We start from the raw sequence: 20,811 nt of genomic DNA, 5'->3' as shown, positions 1-20,811 counted from the left end.
CCATAGGCTCCATGTCTCCTTACTGCTCTTCATCTGGCACTGGCTATTGTCCTCAGGGCACTGGGTTGTGCAGCAAGCAGCCTGGAATCATGAAGCCATCACATGTATGCAACAGAACGTGCATGGGCTGATGCAAGTAATGGCATCTCATTTCTGGAACATTTTCCATAACAATGTTGGTAGTTGCATAGCTCTTGTAGTATCAGTATTCAATTAGACTTTTGAGTTTGGAGATACAGCGTGGAAACAGGCCCTGCGACCCACCGAGGCCGCATTGAACAGCGATCACCCTATATACTAACCTACACACACTGGGGACAGTTTGACAATTTACGGAAGCCAATTAGCCTACAAACCTGAAAGCCTTTGGAGTGTGGGATGAAACCGGAGCACCGGGAGAAAACTCACACGGTCACAGGGAGAACGTACAAACTCCATACAGACAGCACCCGTAGTCAGGATCTGGCAATTTTAGATAGCAACTCTACCGCTGCGCCACTGTGCCGTTCTACAGGGCTAAGGTGTGTGAATTGTTGTGTGGAGCCAGGGGGAAAAAAACAGGCTCAGCGAAATGCAGGTCATGGAAAATCCCTGGTACTCAGGCACTCCTCACATATTGTGAGAGGAGAACCTCTGGTGTTGATAATAATGCTCTGGTTCTCCCGGGGGGGGGGGGGGGGGGGGGAGGGTCTTATAGACAATTAAAGACTGTCTACCCTTGTGGGAATCGTGAGTGCCGGCAAATCCCAATGTCTGCAATGTCTCCTGTACCTCAATGAGATCAAAGCAAATTGGAATCATGAATATAGTGTTGGGTGACCTCTCTCCAGCAGCCCCCCTGGGCTTACCCCACTGAGAGTCCAGAACAGAGGAGGACTTTCAAAGGAGAGGGAGTTAACACCCACTGGAAAGACTGTAGATGGAACTAGCGTCCTTCATTTTATCAAACATTGCAGCATAGGAAATAATCTCAGTGTGACCACAATACCACCAAGCCTACAGCATTTTATGTATGACTAAGCAGGCTGTGCTATACTGAGGAGATTTTGAACTGATTAAAACATTCTGATGAGTCCTATGCCACTATTAGGATGAAACCACTCTGACACACTACTTCATTAGAATTAGCTATGGAGACTGGCACGTTGTGTTTTTAATTGTTAAAAGCTAAAATAAAGCTCTCTCATCGTTAGAAAATTTTAATTGGATCTTCTAATAAGAGAGTTGATGTTCCACTGTGCTTTTTGTTTGCAGTTTAATGGAGATATCAGAGCTTTGCACAGCATCAAGTTGTAAGCTGCAAGCATCACAAGGTCACACACGTGCTTGCTCAGTGACGATTTTGCAGGCCTGTTATCTGCAATGTAACAATTACCAAGGTCATTCCGTTTGTTAGCGGCCGACCCAGTTGAGAGGCAAAATTGTGTGGAGATAGTAGTCTCCGCCAAAGACACAACAATAATTTCAAAATGAGACAAAGTACAACAGTAAACACAAAAAATTAAAAACATTTCTTTAATGTTAAAGATCAGCAGTTACCGCAAACTCAATTTACTTTCAATCAAGATAACTTTATAATTCTGAACTTTTCGCACTCATGAATTGGAGTGCAGAACAAGGAGAAGAAAACTGGATCGAATACTGATGTTATAATTAATGATTAACAACTCACCAGAATTGGTCAGTAACCTAGTAGCAGACGAACACATGGCTTTCATTATTCACTGCATAATTCCACTTCATGCTGTAATTAACACTAAAGCTAAAAAATAACAAATCCTCTGTGTGAAACTTGGAAAACAAACTAGGATAAATGGGACAAGTTCCTGAGAGAATCAGAAGAGAAGCAGAACCGAATCAAATAAAGCAGCAAAAAAGAAATGTGACTAAAGGCTGACAAAAGTGCTGGAGAAACTCAGCGGGTGCAACAGCATCTATGGAGCGAAGGAAATAGGCATAGTTTTGGCCCGAAACGTTGCCTATTTCCTTCACTCCATAGATGCTGCTGCACCCGCTGAGTTTCTCCAGCACTTTTGTCTACCTTCGATTTTTCAGTATCTGCAGTTCCTTCTTAAACACTGTAACTAAAGGCTTCTGTCTTGTCAGCACAGTGTCACAGCGGTAGAGTTGCTGTCTTACAGCGCTGGAAACCCGAGTTTAATCCTGACTATGGGTGCTGTACGGAGTTTGTGTGTTCTCCCTGTGAATGCGTGGGTTTTCTACGAGTGCTCTGGTTTCCTCCCATATTCCAAAGATGTACAGGTTTATAGGTAAATGGGCTTGGATAAAAATTGCAAATTTTCCCTACTGCGTAGGATGGTGCTAGTGTATGGGGATCACTGGTTGGCACAGACTCAGTGGGCCGAAGGGTCTGTTTCTGCGTTGTATCTCTGACGTCTAAAGTCTGAGTTAGAACAGAGCAGGAATATGGTAGCAGAATAAAGAGATTAAAAATCAAGCAGATAATGAAAATTAAACTGCAGATGTTGGGAACCTGAAACAATAACCAAAAATGGTGAAAACACTCAGCAGTCTAGCAACATCTGTGTAAAGAGACACTGAGCAAATATTAGAGGTCCAAAATCCTTTGTCAGATTGTGAGCAATGGCAGTAATGCAAACATCATTTGAGGGTAATTAACAATTAGTATAAGAACATGGACCACGTGGTGCAGCACACAAACAGGCCCTTCAGCCCACAAAGTCCATGTCATGTTAAACTAACCTTCTTTGCCTGCACATGATCCGCATCGCTCCATTACCTGCATAACCATGTGCTTACCCAAAAGCCTCTTGAATGCCACCATCATATCTGCTTCCACTATAACCCCTCGAAGCACATTCCAAGCACTCGTCACTCTCTGAGTCTCACACATCTCTTTGTCCCTTTCACATTAAAGCTGTGTCCTCTAGACTTTAACATTTTCACCCTGGTTCAAAGGTTCTGAATGTCCACCCTATCTATGGGGTGGGAGATTGCAACCTTCACGTGGTCCACCCTGACTTGACTAATGGAATCAACCCGACGTGCACAAACAAGATCAAATAGAACAAGTTGATCTACAAGTTTAGGCTGTGCAGGCCAGACGCAAGAAAAAGACCCTATCTATGCCTCTCATAATGTTATCTATCAGGTCACCCCTCAGACATATGAGACAATAGGAAAACCCTTTGTACATAGTATTCAAAATATTTTCTCTTCTCTACTCACAGATACAAGACAACTGGTCCTTTAAGAGGTATTTTGGGTAGAACTAATAGATAGAACAATAAAAAGTAGTTACATTTTTTAAAAATTAATCTTCCAAATGGGAACCTATGTAAACAATTAAATGTTGACCATTTCAGTTCATGAATCACTAATGCATTAAAACACAGTAAAGGCTGCTGTTGAAATGCCAACAGTAAGATTTTCCCTTTTGAGCAAAATGTATATGAACTGAGTGGGGGAGGGGGTTGGAGGGGAAGGGGCTTGGTGAGAGAACATGTGTAGGCAAATGGTGTAAGTGAGGAACAGCATGGATGAGAGGGGTAGGAGGGATGTTGAGAATGGGAAGAGGAGTTGAAATGGTTAGCAGCTGGGATATCCAGCAGGCCTCGGCGGGCCAAGCACAAGTGTTCAAAGAAATAATCGTCTTGTCTACAGGTTTTAACCAGATTTGAGATTTGTTCAAGTGAAGAAGTTACCAATCGACAGTGGATATAATGAAAGATATGCATGCTCAAAGCCTTCCTGAAGAAATACAACATCCCCACTGACTGCAGTGAATCTCTGATCCATGACTGCTCAAGATGGGATGAGATGGGATGAAGAAGCTTCAGGAGCACATAGGTACAGGCTTAAACAACAGTGGGAGTTTGCCAACCCACAGACTGTCCACCCCCGCCTCCCCCATCGGGCACCTCCTGCCCCACCAATGGATGCATGCGATTGCTGCATTAGCTTCATTAACCCACCTAAGCAACAACACTGAATGTAAACCATCCTTAAACCAGAGGGACTGGTTATGAAAAAGACAACAGCTTTTTAGACTTTCAGACCTTTTTTAGACTTTTAGACAAACCAAACATCAACTAGTTCAAAGGTACACAAAATTGCTGGGGAAAAATCAGCGGGTGCAGCAGCATCTATGGAGCGAAGGAAATAGGCGACGTTTCGGGCCGAAACCCTTCTTCAGACTGATGGGGGGTGGGGAAAGAAAGAAGGAAAAAGGGGAGGAGGAGGAGGAGCCCGAGGGCGGGCGGATGGGAGGGTGGGAGGAGACAGCTAGAGGGCGAAGGAAGGGGAGGAGACAGCACGGGCTAGCCAAATTGGGAGAATTCAATGTTGATACCATAAGGACGCAAGGACCCCAGACGGAATATGAGGTGCTGTTCCTCCAATTTCCGCTGTTGCTCACTCTGGCAATGGAGGAGACCCAGGACAGAGAGGGGTCTGAGTTTCCCCAGCAATTTTGTGTACCTTCGATATTCCAGCATCTGCAGTTCCCTTTTGATCAACTAGTTCACACTAGTTATGTTATCTCGCTTTCTCATCTACTTGGGGGGAATCTACAGAGGATAATTAACTTACCAACCCGCACATCTTTGGGACTCGAGCACCCCGAGGAAACCCACGCCGTTACATGGAGAATGTGCAAACTCCACACAGACAGCACCCGAGGTCGGGAACGAACCCGAGTCCCTGACGCTGCGATACAGCAGCTTTAGCAGCTGTGTCAATCAGTGGAAATGTCCATTTAGGAAATGAAGCATATTTGCAAAATCTTGGTTAACATTGGCTTATGATCAATCTAAAGCCAACCACGGCTCCAGATATTTACATTGCCATGGCTTCAATTACCTATTTAAACCTGGATGAGGCCTGTACAATAATCCAGGAACCAAATAAATTTCAGAACTGTAAACTTCTCTATGGCTCTTGAAGTGTAAGTATTCCACTTTGTTATGTGGGGTTAATCCAAGAATGGAAATAGAATAAGCACTTGTGAGAGAATGAATTGCAGAACCACAGAGAAAGTGTGTGTGTGTGTGGGGGGGGGGGGGGGGGGGGGGGGGAGGATGGGTGTGACAAGACAAAATTCACTAGGCCGAGACCTCTGTGTTATCACAATTCAACGACTCTAATGTTACCTTAACATAACTATTCCTGGTCAGCATTGCTACCATCTGATAGATGTTTTGACAGTGTGTACAATTCCCTTAAACTGCCAACATGTCAAGGGGTTTTCTGTTTAATTAAATAATGCTAATGAATAATAATGAAGATTTTCACATATTTTGTGCACATTGTGCAGTTTGGGTGCAGCTGGTAATCCCTACTTTATATTAATTAAGTACCTAGTTCAAAACAAACGGCAGTAATTGCACGATACAATGATAATGGAGTTGTAGATTAATTGTAGCAATTAGCTTTATAACAATTAAACCCAGACACTACACAAACAAGATCCTTTGGCAAAGAGCGTCAGGGACAGTATCCCTGATTCATCTGTACCTCCTGTGCATGTTATATATACCTTACTATAAGTTTTAAATTATTTGTATACTCCATCCTAATATATTATTTTCTGAAGAAAATATATCTAACCTGGAATTGAATGTGTCAAACCGTCTTTGGTATGTCCTGATGATGTTTGTATTGCCTGATCGCTGAGGTAATGAATAAGTTTATAGCAAATGGGATATTAAGATGTAAAACTATTCAGTCTGAGCCCAACGCATTTTGACCTGTCTGCAGATAGACACAAAATGCTGGAGTAACGGGTCAAGCCGCATTTCTGGAAAAATAGAATAGTTGACGTTTCGGGTTGGAACCCTGCTGCATCTGGTTCTAACAATAGTTGGACTGTTCATAACCTGGTCTATGGTTATTCCATTGTTCAGGTGAATATCTTAATGAGTGCTTCTGGTCCAGGTTTGACAATGGGTCATTGGTCTATTAGAGTGACAGTAAAAAGGATGTTGGGCAGCTGTATGCAACAGACTGGCGCTTTTCCAGCACTACTTGTTGGCCGAGAGAATAAATATGCTGGGGCATTTTGAAATTAAGAAGGAGGTTATGTTGCATCTCTTGAAGAGCATGAAGGTGGATGTCCCCAGGGCCTGAAGTGATCCATCCTAGGTAGTTGAGAGAGGCAAGAGAGGAGATTGCTGGTGCCATAACAAAGATTGTTGTATCCTCTCTAGTCACAGGTAAGGTTGCGACAGACAGAAAGAATCCCTGGAATATTTACATCCTGCACCTCAAGCTGATCTCACTCTGCCCCATGTCGTTTTCCTTGGTGAACATAGATGCAAAATACTCATTCGGTACCTCACCTACATCGTCCTGGCATAAATTACCTCCTTTATCCTTGAATAGTTCTACACTCTGCCTAGATACCCTCTTGTTTTAATGTATTTATTCATGCCTTGGGATTCTCTTTAATCCAATTTGCCAATTATATTTAATTGCCCATTTGTTGCCCAAGAAGGGAAACAGGGGTAATCCAGGAAATTATAGACTGATCAGCCCCAGATCAGTGGTTGAGAGTCTACTGGAGAGGATTCTTAGGGTTAGGATTGACTCGCATTTGGAAGAACATGGGCTAATTATGAACAATCAGCTTGGCTTTGACTGGGATAGGTCATGTCTTACAACTTGGATTGAGTTTTTTGAGTATTTGGCAGAGGTGATTGTTGAGGGTGGGGGAGTGGATGTTGTCTACCTGAACTTTAGTAAGGCATTTGACAAGGTCCGTCATGATATGCTGATCCAAACGATTACAGTGCAGGGGATCCATGACGATTTGATTGTTTAGATTCTCCAGAACTGGAGTTGCAGGCAGTGAAGAAAGCTGTCAAATAATGTATCAAGATATTGATCAGTCACAGATATGGCAGAGAAATGGCAGATGAGGTTTAATCAGGGCAAGTTTGAGGTATTGCATTTTGAAAGGTCAAATGTATGGGGGGCAGTCTGTAGAAGGGGCTCCAAATGAAAGCATCATCTGTCCATCCCCTCTACAGCTGCTGACTGGCCTGCTGAGTTCCTCCAGCACTTTATTTTTTGCTCAAGGCGTACGCTATACTTATTTTCATCAGTGGAGACATTGAGTATAAAAATCAGGAAGCCATGTTGTAGCTATTTTAAATATTGGTTCTACCGCATTTGGAGTATTGTGCGCAGTTCTGATCATCCCATAACAGGAAGAATGTGGAGGCTTTGGAGAGGATGCAGAAGAGGTTTACCAGAATGCTAACTGGATAAGAGGGTATTAACTACAAGGAGAGGTTGGACAGATTTGGATTGTTTTCTCTGACGTGTTGGAAGCTGAAGGGAGATCTGATAGAAGTTTAGAAAATTATGAGATGCTTAGACAGCAAAAACCTTTTCCGCAGGATGGAAATGTCAAATACTAGAGGGCATCGCTTTAAGGTGAGGGAGAAAGTGTAAAGGAGATGTGCAGGACAAATCATTTGTACAGAGGGTGACAGGAACCAAAGGTGGTGCAGGAAGCAGATGCAATAGCTGAGTTCAGAAGTCTTTTAGATGGGTACATGAATATGCAGGCATATAGATTATATGAGGCCAGAAAGGATTAGTTTAATTTGACATCACATTTGGCACAGACATCATGGTCCAAAGGGCCTGTTTCTGTGCTGCATTTTCCTATATTCTATGTAAATGCTTTAAATATTAAAGCACATAATTTCAAAACACCAGAACACAGAATATTCACAGTAGTAATTGGGAATTATTCCATTCCTGATATGATCATTTTTATATTACATTGGGGATTAATAATTGCTTATCTCACTCAATTTGGCTGGGTTCAGTCCTTCTATTTTCAAGTTATTTGATATTGCACAAGTCAGGAACAACTGAGCATTTCACAAGGCCTATGCCCTCGCATAGTTCATTAGGAAACAAAATGTTCCAAGGTTTCAAATTAACACTGCTTCTCCAGACGGGGACCAGTAAATTTGGCAGCAAATCGACATGAGAAGGAATGTGATCATCCGATGGGCCACAAAAATACCCTAATGAACATTGCATTCTTTTGGACACAGCAGCTTGTTTTCACAACTCATCTACAACACTAAACTTCAATGCAAAATATCAAGAATATTTTTCTTTGTGATTTTGTCTTGATCCTGCAATCTGATTTTGTACACCAACATCAAGATTTCCCTGTTTTTTTGTTAATCCTTCAATGATTTAAAGTTTCAGTTCAATTCAATGATCTTTAATTCTCGGCTGCATTTAGCATAGTTAACCATTCAACTTTAATCTTTCTATGCTGGTATAAATGTTATTAATGTGGCCAAAGGCCAAAACTTCCTGCCCTGACTGACATGTTGGCACTAAAGAGGACTTTTACCTACTATGAAGGGTAAATGAGGGGGGGAATGGAGTGTGGGGGAGAGGATTGGGGAGAGAGAGGACCTGAACTTGGTGAGCGGGCGGCTCGGACGGGACCTACTGCGAATGGGCAGCGGGCCTCGGCAGCTCTCACGAGCTCGGGCGGGCGTGGGAGTCCAGCTGCGGGATGCTTGGCGGGAGCGTACTTGGGCTGGGCGCGGGGCTTTAGTCCACAGCGGCGGGTGGGGGGGGCCTGGAGGCAGGTGGGCCTCGATTGGTGGGAATGTGGGCATTGTAACGTCAGCAGCTCAAGCAAAAATTATTTTATTTTTTTAAAGTGAGTTTTGTGATCAATTTTATTCAAAATCTGGGGAGATAATTGACCAAGGAGTAGATTTCTGAACTCATAAGATTAATCCCTACCGAGGAAATACGTTTCAAAGGCAAAAACACACACACACACACACACACACACACACACACACACACACACACACACACACACACACACACACACACACACACACACACACACACACACACACACACACACACACACACACACACACACACACACACATAAAAGAATATCGATAGATAGATATAATTATTTCTTTCAGGATTTGAACTAATTGAGCTGAATTCAAATATCAGTAAATTAACTTTTATAGCAAACACTTTTAATATGATTTACACACAGAAGGCTGTAAAACGTGAGACGCAATGATAAATTTGTTTCATGTCTGATCATGAGGTCATGTAGGTAATGTGTAAAGCTTATCATCTGTGATACTCTTAATGATAAATATACTTTTAATAGTGATTAGGGTAAAGTGGTATAATATTTATATACTATTGCTTATCATTTTGTCATTTTGCATCTGCCAGACCTAAACCTGTTGTGCTTTAAACTACTTCAACAATAGGTGTGTATCGTTGGGCATTCGCATATCTCTTGAGTGATAAAGTCAATATCACTCACTGGAAAGTAACTGCCGAGCATCCTGATTTCCTCCTGTATGTGTTTCTATGTAAGTTTATAGTAATTGATTCAAATGAGAGAAGGGAAAAGGGGTCCATACTTAAGAAAGGATGTACTAGCCCTGGAGGCAGTGCAGCGAAGGTTTACAAGATTAATTCCTGCAATGAGGGGATTGACATATGAGGAAAGGTTAAGTAGGCTGGAACTCTACTCTTTGGAGTTTAGAAGAATGAGAGGCGATCTCATTGAAACGTATAAGATCGTGAGGGGCCTTGATCGGGTGGATGCACCGAGGATGTTCCCAATGATCGGGGAAACTAGAACTAGGGGACATAGTTGCAGAATAAGGGGGGGCTCTTTTAAAACTGAGATGAGGAAGAACTTCTTCACCCAGAGGGTGGTTAATTTATGGAATTCACTGCCCCAGGGAGCAGTGGAAGCAGAAACATTAAATATATTTAAATCTAAAATAGATGGTTTTTTAGCTGCCAAGGGGATAAGGGGCTACGGGGAGAGGGCAGGGATATGGACCTAGGTATGGTTAGTATAGTAAGACCTGAGTGATCTCCTGGACAAGTGTCGATCGCCTGGATTGGGGTCGGAGAGGAATTTCCCGGATTTTTTTCCCGAATTGGACCTGGGTTTTTATCCGTTTTTTTGCCTCCCCCAGGAGATCACGCGGTTCTTGGGGTGGAGAGGGGAGATAGAGGTATAAAGGGGAGGGTAGTGTCTTGTGTTCTGTGTCTTGTGTCTACTGTTTGTGGGTAAGGGTGTCTGTTTAGTGTTCAGCCATGAGCGAATGGCGGTGCGGGCTCGACGGACCTGGTGGTCTACTCTCGCACCTACTTTCTATGATTCTATGATTCTATGAAGGGAAAATTGATACATTTATTTTAATTGGTGATAGGTAGACAGAGGAGAAACTTGTGGGGCTAAATTTGCTTCCTATTCCTTCTCATGCTGAAATTCTTGTGATGATGATGTTTAATGGCTACAACTGAGTGCAGCATTAAGCGGCTTTCTGGACACTCCAAAGAATATAAAATTCAGTCATTTTGATGGAGGCCTAATTTAGCTGAAGTTTTTTGGAGCATTTTATATCTTTTTGTATAAGTCAAACAAAATGCAAGCTTCACTTATTGAAGTGATAACTTTATTTTTTCTGATGCTTATTGTAAATCAACCGAGTCTTGCAAATGAACTTCAACCTTGATTCTTACTTTCCTTCGCAACACTAAAAAAAATCTCTATATTTATTGAGATCAGTTTTATAACTTGCAAAGGAGAGGTTCAAATTCTGAAGCGCTATGCTGCGTAAACCAAAGCCACAGCAGCAGTACACTTCAGCTTTAAATCCTGCCTCTCTACTTTTTCCCCATATGATAAAATGATCCAAGTCACTTCTTGTTCCTTTCTTCGTTATAATAAATAAACTAAACAAAACAAAAAAGTAAAAACATTTAATTTGCATTTATAATATTTGATAAATATTGCTTTTCAACCCTTGGCCTGGATTTTAGCCTGGTAACAAGATCTGTGGAAGATGGCTGTGGTTATAAAGTCATACAGCATGGATACAAGCTGTTTGGCCACCTATCAACCACTGATCCCACTTTGCACTCCACATATTCCCAATCACTGCTTCTCCTCAACTATAAGCCACAGATAACTTACAGTTAACCTACCAACTGGCAAATATTTGGGGTATGGGAGGAAACTGGAGCTCCAGTAGGAAACCCACGCTGTTAAAGCAAAAGGTAAAAACTCTGACACAGGAGATCAAGATTGATCTTGGGTCACTAGAGCCATGAAACAATAGCTCCAATGGGCACCGTGCAGAATTTTGCATTGGGCTTTCATGCACCAACTTGTTGACTAGAGAAGCTACCAGGTTTTCACATTCAAAGTCAGCTAAAAATTTCAGGGGAGAAATGGCAGGAGTGGAGGGGTAACACTGCAAAACTCAATTACAAGTGCAGGTTGGTGCCATAAGCAAAAGTGTGTGGGCAGATCAAGGCTAGTGGCTTCCGATGGTGGTCAGAACAAGCAGACGGTAGTAAGGGATGCAGAAGGTGATGATCCGTGTAGTTCCATGGTTGACACAGCTTGGTGTTTGGTGGATGGTCAACGAAGATGCAGGTAATGTTTGGGACAGTTTGATTTTGTCAGCAGAGATCAGACAAAGATTGGGAGAGTCGCGTAGTGGTAACAGCCCAACGGTATGAAGATTGTAATCTCTAATTTCTGGTAACCTGCTCCCCCACAGTTCCTCCATCCACACAATCCCTTCTTTCCCACACACTCCGATCGATACCTCTCACCCACCTTCTTCCTCACCCACTCCATCTGGCCACCACCTCCACACACTGCTGATAGGGTCCTCCTCCTCCCCAATGTTCCCACATGCCCATCCCACCTGTAACGAGACCTCCTTACTTCCTTGTGCTGTTTCTTTGAAATTAGTGCAACTTAGGGCTAGAATGCTACATTCTTTCCCTTCATTCACACTTCAGGTGTTATTTCTCACACTGATGGGTTGGAATTCTCCTTGGGTGAAATAAGATCCTGAAAATAATTAGATGAATAACCATTTTGTCCATTTTACATTGTGCTGGTTTGGAAGCCAAGACTGACAAAAACAACAAAGGGTTTGAATATTTCCTCAAATAATACAAAGGATATTTATTGAAAAATTAAATGTAATGCTCCGGCACTGTGAAATCCCTGATTGGAGAATGCCCACGCCTGCAGTCAAATGCAGGTAAATTAGCATCAGAGTATATTCACTGCAAGATGAAGACAGGAGGGTATGGAATTGAGGGGGGAGTACCTGGGACGCCAGGTATCACCGTTGAGCCCTCTGGAGATGTTGTGGGCTTATCAATGAAACGTTAAAGAAGGAGGGTGCCCACCTGAAGACCCCAATGACGTCCCTACCCTACCTTTCACCACTCCAATCCCACTGCAAATATCAAGAGTGCCGATTTACTACAGGGATTGAAACATCAAGTCCTATTAGCTGTACTGTTTCATTCCAAGAACGTCTGCGTAATAAAACCACAAAGTCCTGGAAACACTCAGTAGGTTGGGCAGCATCTGTGGAAAGAGAAACAGGTTTACATTTCATGTTCAGGACCTGAATTTTACAGAAGGGTCCTGGACAAATCGTCCCAGAACTGAAAAGTTGCACCGTTCATAGATATTGCTCGTAATGCAGAATTTATAGTTTGCAGCATTTATAGACACAAAAAGCTGGAGTAACTCAACGGGACAGGCAGCATCTCTGGAGCGAAGGAATGGGTGACGTTTCCTTCATTTCCAAACATCACCCATTCCTTCTCTCCAGAGATGCTGCCTGTCCCGCTGAGTTACTCTAGCTTTTTGTGTCCATCTTCAGTTTAAACCAGCACCAGCAGTTCATTCCTACACACTGTTTCCAGCATTTTCTACTTTTTATTTCAACAGTTTAATGGACTCCCTGCACTGCCCATAATCTGATCTATTTGAATAAGATAGCTAACTTGTCCAAATTAGAATTTATTTCGAGTTTAAATCCATTTTAATTTTACATCTGAGCAATAGTACATCTGCCATTGTAACATTTCCTCAGTGTAACATATGATGGACCTTTATTTTTAAAATAATGTAAAATAACTCTCTGGAAAGCAATAATACCATCATTGTTAACAGTGCACAGAGTATTTTACCCAGGATAGGGAATCAAGTCCCCGAAGACATAGATTTAAGAAGAGAGAGACAAGATTTATTAGGAACCTGAGGTGCAACATTTTCACTCACAAGATGGGGAGTATATGGAACATGCTACCAGAGGAGGTAGTCCAGACACTTGGACAGAAATATAGATAGGAATGGTTTAGATGGATATTGTCCAACCATGGGCAAATGCCACTAGCTTAGATGGAGCATTTTGGTTGGCATGAACGAGATGGGCTGAAAGACTCATTTTCCACACTGTAAAACTCTATAACTCTATGAGTGCGAGGAGAATCATTAAAATCTTCTTATTCAATTTATTTTGTGTCAAGGTTTAATGCTGCAAAATGATCTTAATTATTTTTAATATCTACTTATTAGAAATCATTTTTTGAGTTACCCATAGGTTTTTTTTCTGCTGGCATCCTTCTTTCCATGATGCCCTTGTTATTTGAGCCCTGGAATTTTTTCCAAAATTTGGAATCCTAGGTCAAGGTTTGTGTGGTCCACTGCCAAGGCTGGAATGAGTGGAGAACAAAAGATAAACAGGAAGTATTGGTTAGAAGACGCCAACCTTGAGATTACAGCAGGCAGGAATGAAAGGGAATAGAATGAAAGCTTTCTAAGGAAGATGATAAATAGTTGGGCAGCAGAGTTAGCAATGTACTGGATAAGTGAGAGATGGATAAAGGAATATTCTTAATGAATGATTGTCCAGGCATATCTGAAGCTCGTGAAACTGGTTATGTGTCTTTCGATGGAGTTAGTTCTGAAATTTTTGAACTCTGCCCACTCCCATTTTTTTCTCTTTATTACATTGTGTTATGGTCCTTTTATAGCTGAAAAACAATAGGGACAATTATTGCCAATCTACTTCTAAACGAGTGCAGGAATGACCCTTGTCTCTGGTGTAGTGAAATTATATGAATTTAGGTAATTTGTTCCAGTGCTGCTCCACTGCTCCACGGTTATAGATTTATTTTCATTAAAAGTACATATATTTTTAATTACACTTAAAGCAGCCCTCACAACGAGTTTCCAATGTTCTCTGAGCCATTGGAATGAATCATTTTCACTGGGGCCTGAAGGGACAATGAAAGGCAATATTAATCAAGGCCAACTCCAACTTGCTGCAAGCAGATTGCAAATCATTTTGGCTTGAGCACTGAACAGTGAATGGAAAGTGTAGGAACACCGACTGGGCAAGAAAATACTTGGAAATGGAGTCGGAATTTAACACAATATCTGTTTTTATCTGTACTAACAGCACTCCTGTGGCACTGATTGTGAACATGTTACATTTATATTGTACTTTACATGGGACTAAAACATCTCAGAACATTTCACAGGAGTGTAATTAGACAAAAAAAGCAAAATATAATATTAATACATTGGTGGTTAAAGAGTGAGATTTTCAGGCACACCTTAAAATGTTTTCAGGGACAAGGAGCCAGATGGAATTCAGAGCTTATGGCCTTGACTGTGGAAGGGAATGGGCATCAATAGATTCAGATTAATTCATTCTCACATACATCAGGGTGCATGAAATTTCTTGTTCATATGAAGCTCACAGCAAACATTATACATACGATAATGATAAAAAAAAAAACAATAAATACAATGATGAGTGCAAAGCAGCAGAATGATTCAAGATTGTAGTGCAATCAAAAGTAGTGTAAAAAGTATTCGAGTATAATAACAATAACAAAATAAGAGTAAGAGTACCTGGTACACTTGCAGGAAGGGGGTGTGCAAGTGGCGATTGGTTCCACAGTTCAATAGCAGTAGGGAAGAAATTGCTCTTCACTGTGGACGTCCGAGCTTTAAACTCCTGTATCTTCACCTGGAAGTAGAAGCGAGAAAAGGGAATGGCCAACGTGGCAGGCACCCTTGATGATACTTCTGGCCTTCCTGATGCAACGCACTGTGAAGATGGATTGGACGAAGGAAGGGCAAACCTGCGATGGACTGGGCTGTGTTCACCACTCACTCTCTGCAGGCTCAAGTGATGAAGAGCAAAGCATTTGACATATCATGCTGCGATGCATCCTGCCAGAATACTTCCTATGGTGCATCTGTAGAATTTCAAGAGAATTCTTGTGGACATGCCAATTCTTCTCAGATGTCCAATAAAGTAAATATGCCGATGCGCTTTCTTGGTCACTGTATCAGTGTGAAGGGACGAGGTTAGGTTGCTGATTAGTAAGTTTGCAGATGGCATTTAAATGGATGGTATCGTAGATGGTGAAGATGGTTATCGGCAATTACTGCGGCATGTTGATTAGCTGGGCAAGTGGGCCGAGGAATGGCAAGTTCATTTCAGATAAGTGCGAGGTGTTATATCTTGGGAAATCAAACCAGGGCAGGACCTTCACAGTACAGAAGTTATGAAACCTTTGTGTACATTTTGGAAATTCAATTAGTGAGGCAGGACAATGAATAATGCAGAACCAAAGGTATATTGGTGTAACTCTGTGGCCTGCAATGACTAATATGCTGACAAAATATTAGCATGACCTCTATAATATATATACACATAAGAGCGTTTAATTGTGCAAAAATAATTTATAGGACTAAATAAATTTTGCTTCCGTGCCTCATTACTCCACTTGTCTGTGGTGCCATTACAGAAAATCTTGTGGCTCCTTTCTCTTTACGCTGACACTGTACACAACCATTTACTTTTGTACCCAAGCAGAGTTGATGCTAAATTGCTTCAACAATTTTTAACTCTTGCTCGTCCTTCTTGTGAAGAAAGGACTTGAAGCGATGCAATGAGCACCATCAACCTGATCACAGAGTCATAGTCATTCAGCAGAGAACCAGGCGCTTTGGCCCACCATGTCCACACTGCCCATCAGGCATCCATGTATGCTAATCCTACACTAATCTTATGTTATTTTCCCCACATTCCCATCAACATCTGCCAGATTCCACCACTTACATTGTTCACTGGGGGACAACCCACATGTCTTAGTTTAGTTTAGTTTAAAGATACAGCACGGAAATAGGCTCTCCAGCCCACCAAGTCTGCACCGACCAGCAATACCCGCACACTAGGGACAATTTACATTTATACCAAGCCAATTAACCTACAAATGTGATCGTCTATGGAGTGTGGGAGGAAACCGAAGATCTTGGAGAAAACCCACACAGATCAAAACCCACACAGGTCACAGGGAGAACATACCAACTCTGTACAGACAAGCACCCTTAGTCAGCATCGAACCCAGGTCTTTGGCGCTGTAATGCCCCTGTCCCACTTAGGAAACCTGAACGGAAACCTCTGGAGACTTTGCGCCCCACCCAAGGTTTCCGTGCGGTTCCCGGAGGTTTTTGTCAGTCTCCCTACCTGCTTCCACTACCTGCAACCTCCGGCAACCACCTGCAACCTCCGGGAACCACACGGAAACCTTGGGTGGGGCGCAAAGTCTCCAGAGGTTTCCGTTCAGGGTTCCTAAGTGGGACAGGGACATAAGGCAGCAACTCCAACGCTATGACTCCATGCCGCCCAATGTCCTTGGAATGTGCAAGCAAATCTACACAGTCACAGGGAAGATGTGAAAACTCTGCACAGACAGTGTCGGACGTAGGATTGAACCTAAAATGCTGGAGCTGTGAGGCAGAATCTCTACCACTGTGCCTCCTCAAACATACATTGTGACAAAGTTATCTAACATAAATCAGCACCTGGGACAGTAATACCTGAACCATTTTAATTGCTTCCGGTGGTCTTAGCATAAATATACATTGCAGGCTAGTGTACATCACAACAATTTACATTTCTGGAGCCCTTATAAGAAAGTAAAATGGAACAAGAGCGCTTTCAAATAAAATTTACATGGAGCCATTGAGTTATTGGGGTAAATGACCAAAGGTTTGATCAAAGATGTAAATTTAATGGAGCAGTTCTGAGAGGCAGAGATTGTTAGGGTAGGAATCGTAGGTGCAGGGCCTGAAGAGATTCAGCAGAATGTTACCTGGTATAAGTTATCTCTGGTACCACCAGGAGCACCACCACGATTGGCAGCCCCGCCAACAGTCTGTCTGTTTTTCCATCTTTTTAAAATTTTCAGTGTATGTTAAAAGTTTGTGTAAATGTTCTCCGGCTTGTTTTATTTGGGGGGATGGGGGAGGGGGTGGCGGTCAGGGGAAACTTTTTTTCAGTTTCTTACTTTGGGACGACAGATGGCACAATGGGCTAAGTGTTCGGCTGGCAACCGGAAGGTAGCCGGTTCGAATCCCGCTTGGAGTGCATACTGTCGTTGTGTCCTTGGGCAAGACACTTCACCCACCTTTGCCTGTGTGTGAATGTGTGTGAATGTGTGTGAGTGATTGGTGGTGGTCGGAGGGGCCGTAGGCGCAGATTGGAAGCCACGCTTCCGTCAGTCTGCCTCAGGGCAGCTGTGGCTACAGAAGTAGCTTACCACCACCGAGTGTGACTGAGGAGTGAATGAATAATGCGATGTAAAGCGCCTTGAGTATTAGAAAGGCGCTATATAAATATAAATATAAAATAAATCCCATCCATTATTACCTTGCCGGAGACGCAATTATTTTCCGGATCGCAACTCCGGTCACTCTGTGGCCTACCATCGATGGAGCTGGAGCCTCCACAGACTGACCTTGAGCCCCACTGCAGGCGTGGACCTAACATTGGAGTCGATATCTTGCCTGGGATCGCTCCAACTGCGTCCTGCGGACTTTACCATCGCGAGCTCGCAGTCTCAGGAGAGGCTAGTTGGGACCTCCAATGTCGCGGAAGGTTCAACCAGCCCTGTGTGTTCCGTTGCTTTTTAGTTGTATGACTGACTTGGCAAATGAAATTCCTTGTATGTTGCAAAACATACTTGGCTAATAAAGTATTATTATGATTGTGATTGTGGCACTGGATAGGTTGGATTGGTTTTCCTTGAAGATGAGAAGGCTGATCGAGATACACAAATTTATGAGAGACAGAGAGGATAAATAATAAGAAACCTTTTCCTTTGGCAGAGATGCCTGAGCCCAGAAAGCATTGCCTGAGATGGTGGTAGAGGCAGTACTGGAATCGCAGAGTGAAGCAGGCCCTTCGGCCCAACTTGCCTACACTGGCTAACTTATGCCATCTTTTGTCCCACCTGCCTGCATTTGGCCAATATCCCTCCAAACCTGTTCTATCCATATACCTGTCCAAATGTTTCTTAAATGCTGCCATAGTATCTGCCTCAACCACCTCCTCCGGCAGCTCGTTCCATACACCAACCACCCTTTGTGTGAAAATATTACTCCTCAGGTTCCTATTAAATCTTTCCCCCATCACCTTAAACCCATGTCTTCTGGTTCTCGATTTCCCTTCTCTGGGCAAGAGACTCTGTGTGTCCACCTGATCTATTCCTCTCATGATTATGTACATCTCTATAAGATCATCCCTCATCCGCCTGTGCTCCTTCTGATTTTCTTTTTTTTAGTTTTCTCTTGAATTCCCGAAACTCCTTCAGGGATACGCTTGATCCCAGCTGCCAGTACCTGTCCCAGGTTTCCTTATGTGTAAGAAGGAATTGCAGATGCTGGTTTAAACTGAAGATAGACACAAAAACCTGGAGTAACTCAGCGGAACAGGCAACATTTCTGGAGAAGGAATAGGTTACATTTCGGGTCCCATCTCCACCCCTTTCCGCCTTCTGCAGAGACCGTTCCCTCCGCAACTCACTGGTTAACTTCCCACCCATACCACCCCCTCCCCAGGTACCTTCCCCTGCAACCGCAGAAGATGCAACACCTGTCGCTAAACCTCCTCCCTCGACTCTGTCCAGGGACCCTGACAGTGCTTTCAGGTTAGGCAGAGGTTCACTTGCACCTCCTCCAACCTCATCTACTGTATCCCTTGTTCAAGATGTGGACTCTTATACATCGGCGAGACCAAACGCAGACTGGGCGATCGTTTCACAGAACACCTTCACGTAAACCAACCTGATCTCCCAGTTGCTGGACATTTTAATTCTCCTTCCCATTCCTACACAGACCTTTCTATCCTTGGTCTCCTCCATTGTCAGTGTGAGGCTAAATGCAAATTGGAGGAACAGCATCTCATATTTCAGTTGGGCAGCTTTCACCCCAGTGGTATAAATATTGATTTTTCTCACTTCAGGTAGCCCCGGCATTCCCTCTCTCTCTCTATCCCTCCCCCATCCAAGTCCCCCACTAGCTTCTCATTTTCACACTACACACAGCCTGTTTGTAGTGTGGTCTGTTTCCTTTGTCATCATTACTTTTTTTGCAAATCTTTCATTCATTGTTCTTTATCTCTCCACATCACCGTCTATATCTCTCGTTTCCCTTATCCCTAACCAGTCTGAAGAACGGTCTCGACCCGAATCGTCACCCATTCCTTCTCTCCAGAGATGCTGCCTGTCCCGCTGAGTTACTCCAGCATTTTGTGTCTATCTCCAGGCTTCCTTATGTTTGCCTGCCTTGCTCTTCACTCTAACAGGGATGTGCATGTCCTGGACGCTTGTCAGCGCTCCTTAAAAACATCCCACTTTCCTGAAGTTTTCATTTTCCATCAAACAACCTACCCCAATCAACTCAAGCGAGTTCCTGTCTCATACCCTTAAAGTTGCCCTTGCCCTAATTTAGCATTTTAACCCGTGGGCTCTGTTCCTGTCCATAATTATATTATACCTAATAGAACAGTGGTCGCTGGTCTCAAAAGGGAGACAGGGATTGGCCAGAACACATCTGGGCTGGCAAGAGATGACCAAGGAATGGTGCAGCTCATAATAGCCCATTGTTGGCTGGGGAAGAGATGATATCAAAGGGACACAGGGATGTGAACAGTGGAACTAGCAGGACGACAAGGGTGGGAGGGAATGCAGGGGTTACTTGAAAAAGAGAAATCAATTTCAATACCGCTGGGTTGTAAGCTGTCCAAGCGGAATACGAGGTGCTGTTCCTCTGATTTGCGTGTGGCCTCACTCTGACAGTGGAGGAGGCCCAGGACTGAAAAGTCAGTGTGGGAATGAGAAGTGGTGTTAAAATGGTTGGCAACTGGGAGATCATGTAGGCCCAGGCAGACTGAGCGGAGATTGTCAATGAATCGTTAGCCCAGTCTACGCTTGGTCTCGTCGATATATAGGAGCCCACACTGAGAGCAATGGATACAGAAGGTTGGAGGAAGTGCAAGTGAACCTCTGCCTCACCTGAAAGGACTGGCAGGGTCCCTGGATGGAGTCAAGGAAGGAGGTATAAGGACAGGTGTTGCATCTCCTGTGGGTCTGGGGGAAATGGAAAAAGGAAACTGCCGTGTGTAGGCCAAATGGATTGAGTGAACCGTCGCCAGAATGAGTACTGTAGATTTGAATTTCAACCTCAAACATAACAAGCTGCTGAAATCAACACTGTTTTGTGATATTACATCACGATTCAGAGTAATTATCAGACTAGCCTTCTTTAAAGATGTGTAACTAAAAAGAACAATGTTTTAGTTCTCAGCCAAGGCTACAGTTAAAGTGTTAAGCACCAAAAGATACTGGCTCGTCAGTGGGATCAGCCGGTGAAAGTGAATGCACCCCCAGCATTTCCCACATACTTGCACCTTTCCTGCATTCCTTCCTGACAACCACCTCCTTTAATGTGATCCAGACATTTACCAGAAAATGCATGTTGACCTCGCGAGTGCTCAAAGCAAGAATGCCCAGCTCACAGAAGTGAAATAGGTTACAGATCTGCCTTTAATACTGCTGGAAATCAGGCTCATTTCTTTGTGACAGCTTTAGGAACACTTTGCC

At 43.2% G+C, this 20,811-nt stretch overlaps 1 long non-coding RNA gene across 1 annotated transcript; it reads left to right on the top strand.

Moving 5' to 3' along the window:
- Window positions 1-797: 797 nt before the first annotated feature.
- LOC116971749 lies at window positions 798-19,680 on the top strand. Its single transcript, XR_004411609.1, has 3 exons — window positions 798-808; window positions 6,826-6,828; window positions 19,543-19,680. It is a non-coding gene; the product is annotated as an uncharacterized LOC116971749 (long non-coding RNA).
- The last annotated feature ends 1,131 nt before the right edge of the window (window positions 19,681-20,811 follow it).

Source organism: Amblyraja radiata, chromosome 4, assembly GCF_010909765.2.
Source record: "Amblyraja radiata isolate CabotCenter1 chromosome 4, sAmbRad1.1.pri, whole genome shotgun sequence".
NCBI classification, from domain to species: domain Eukaryota; kingdom Metazoa; phylum Chordata; class Chondrichthyes; order Rajiformes; family Rajidae; genus Amblyraja; species Amblyraja radiata.
Note: the sequence above shows the minus strand (reverse complement) of the source record. Positions and strands in the feature narration are given on the sequence as shown.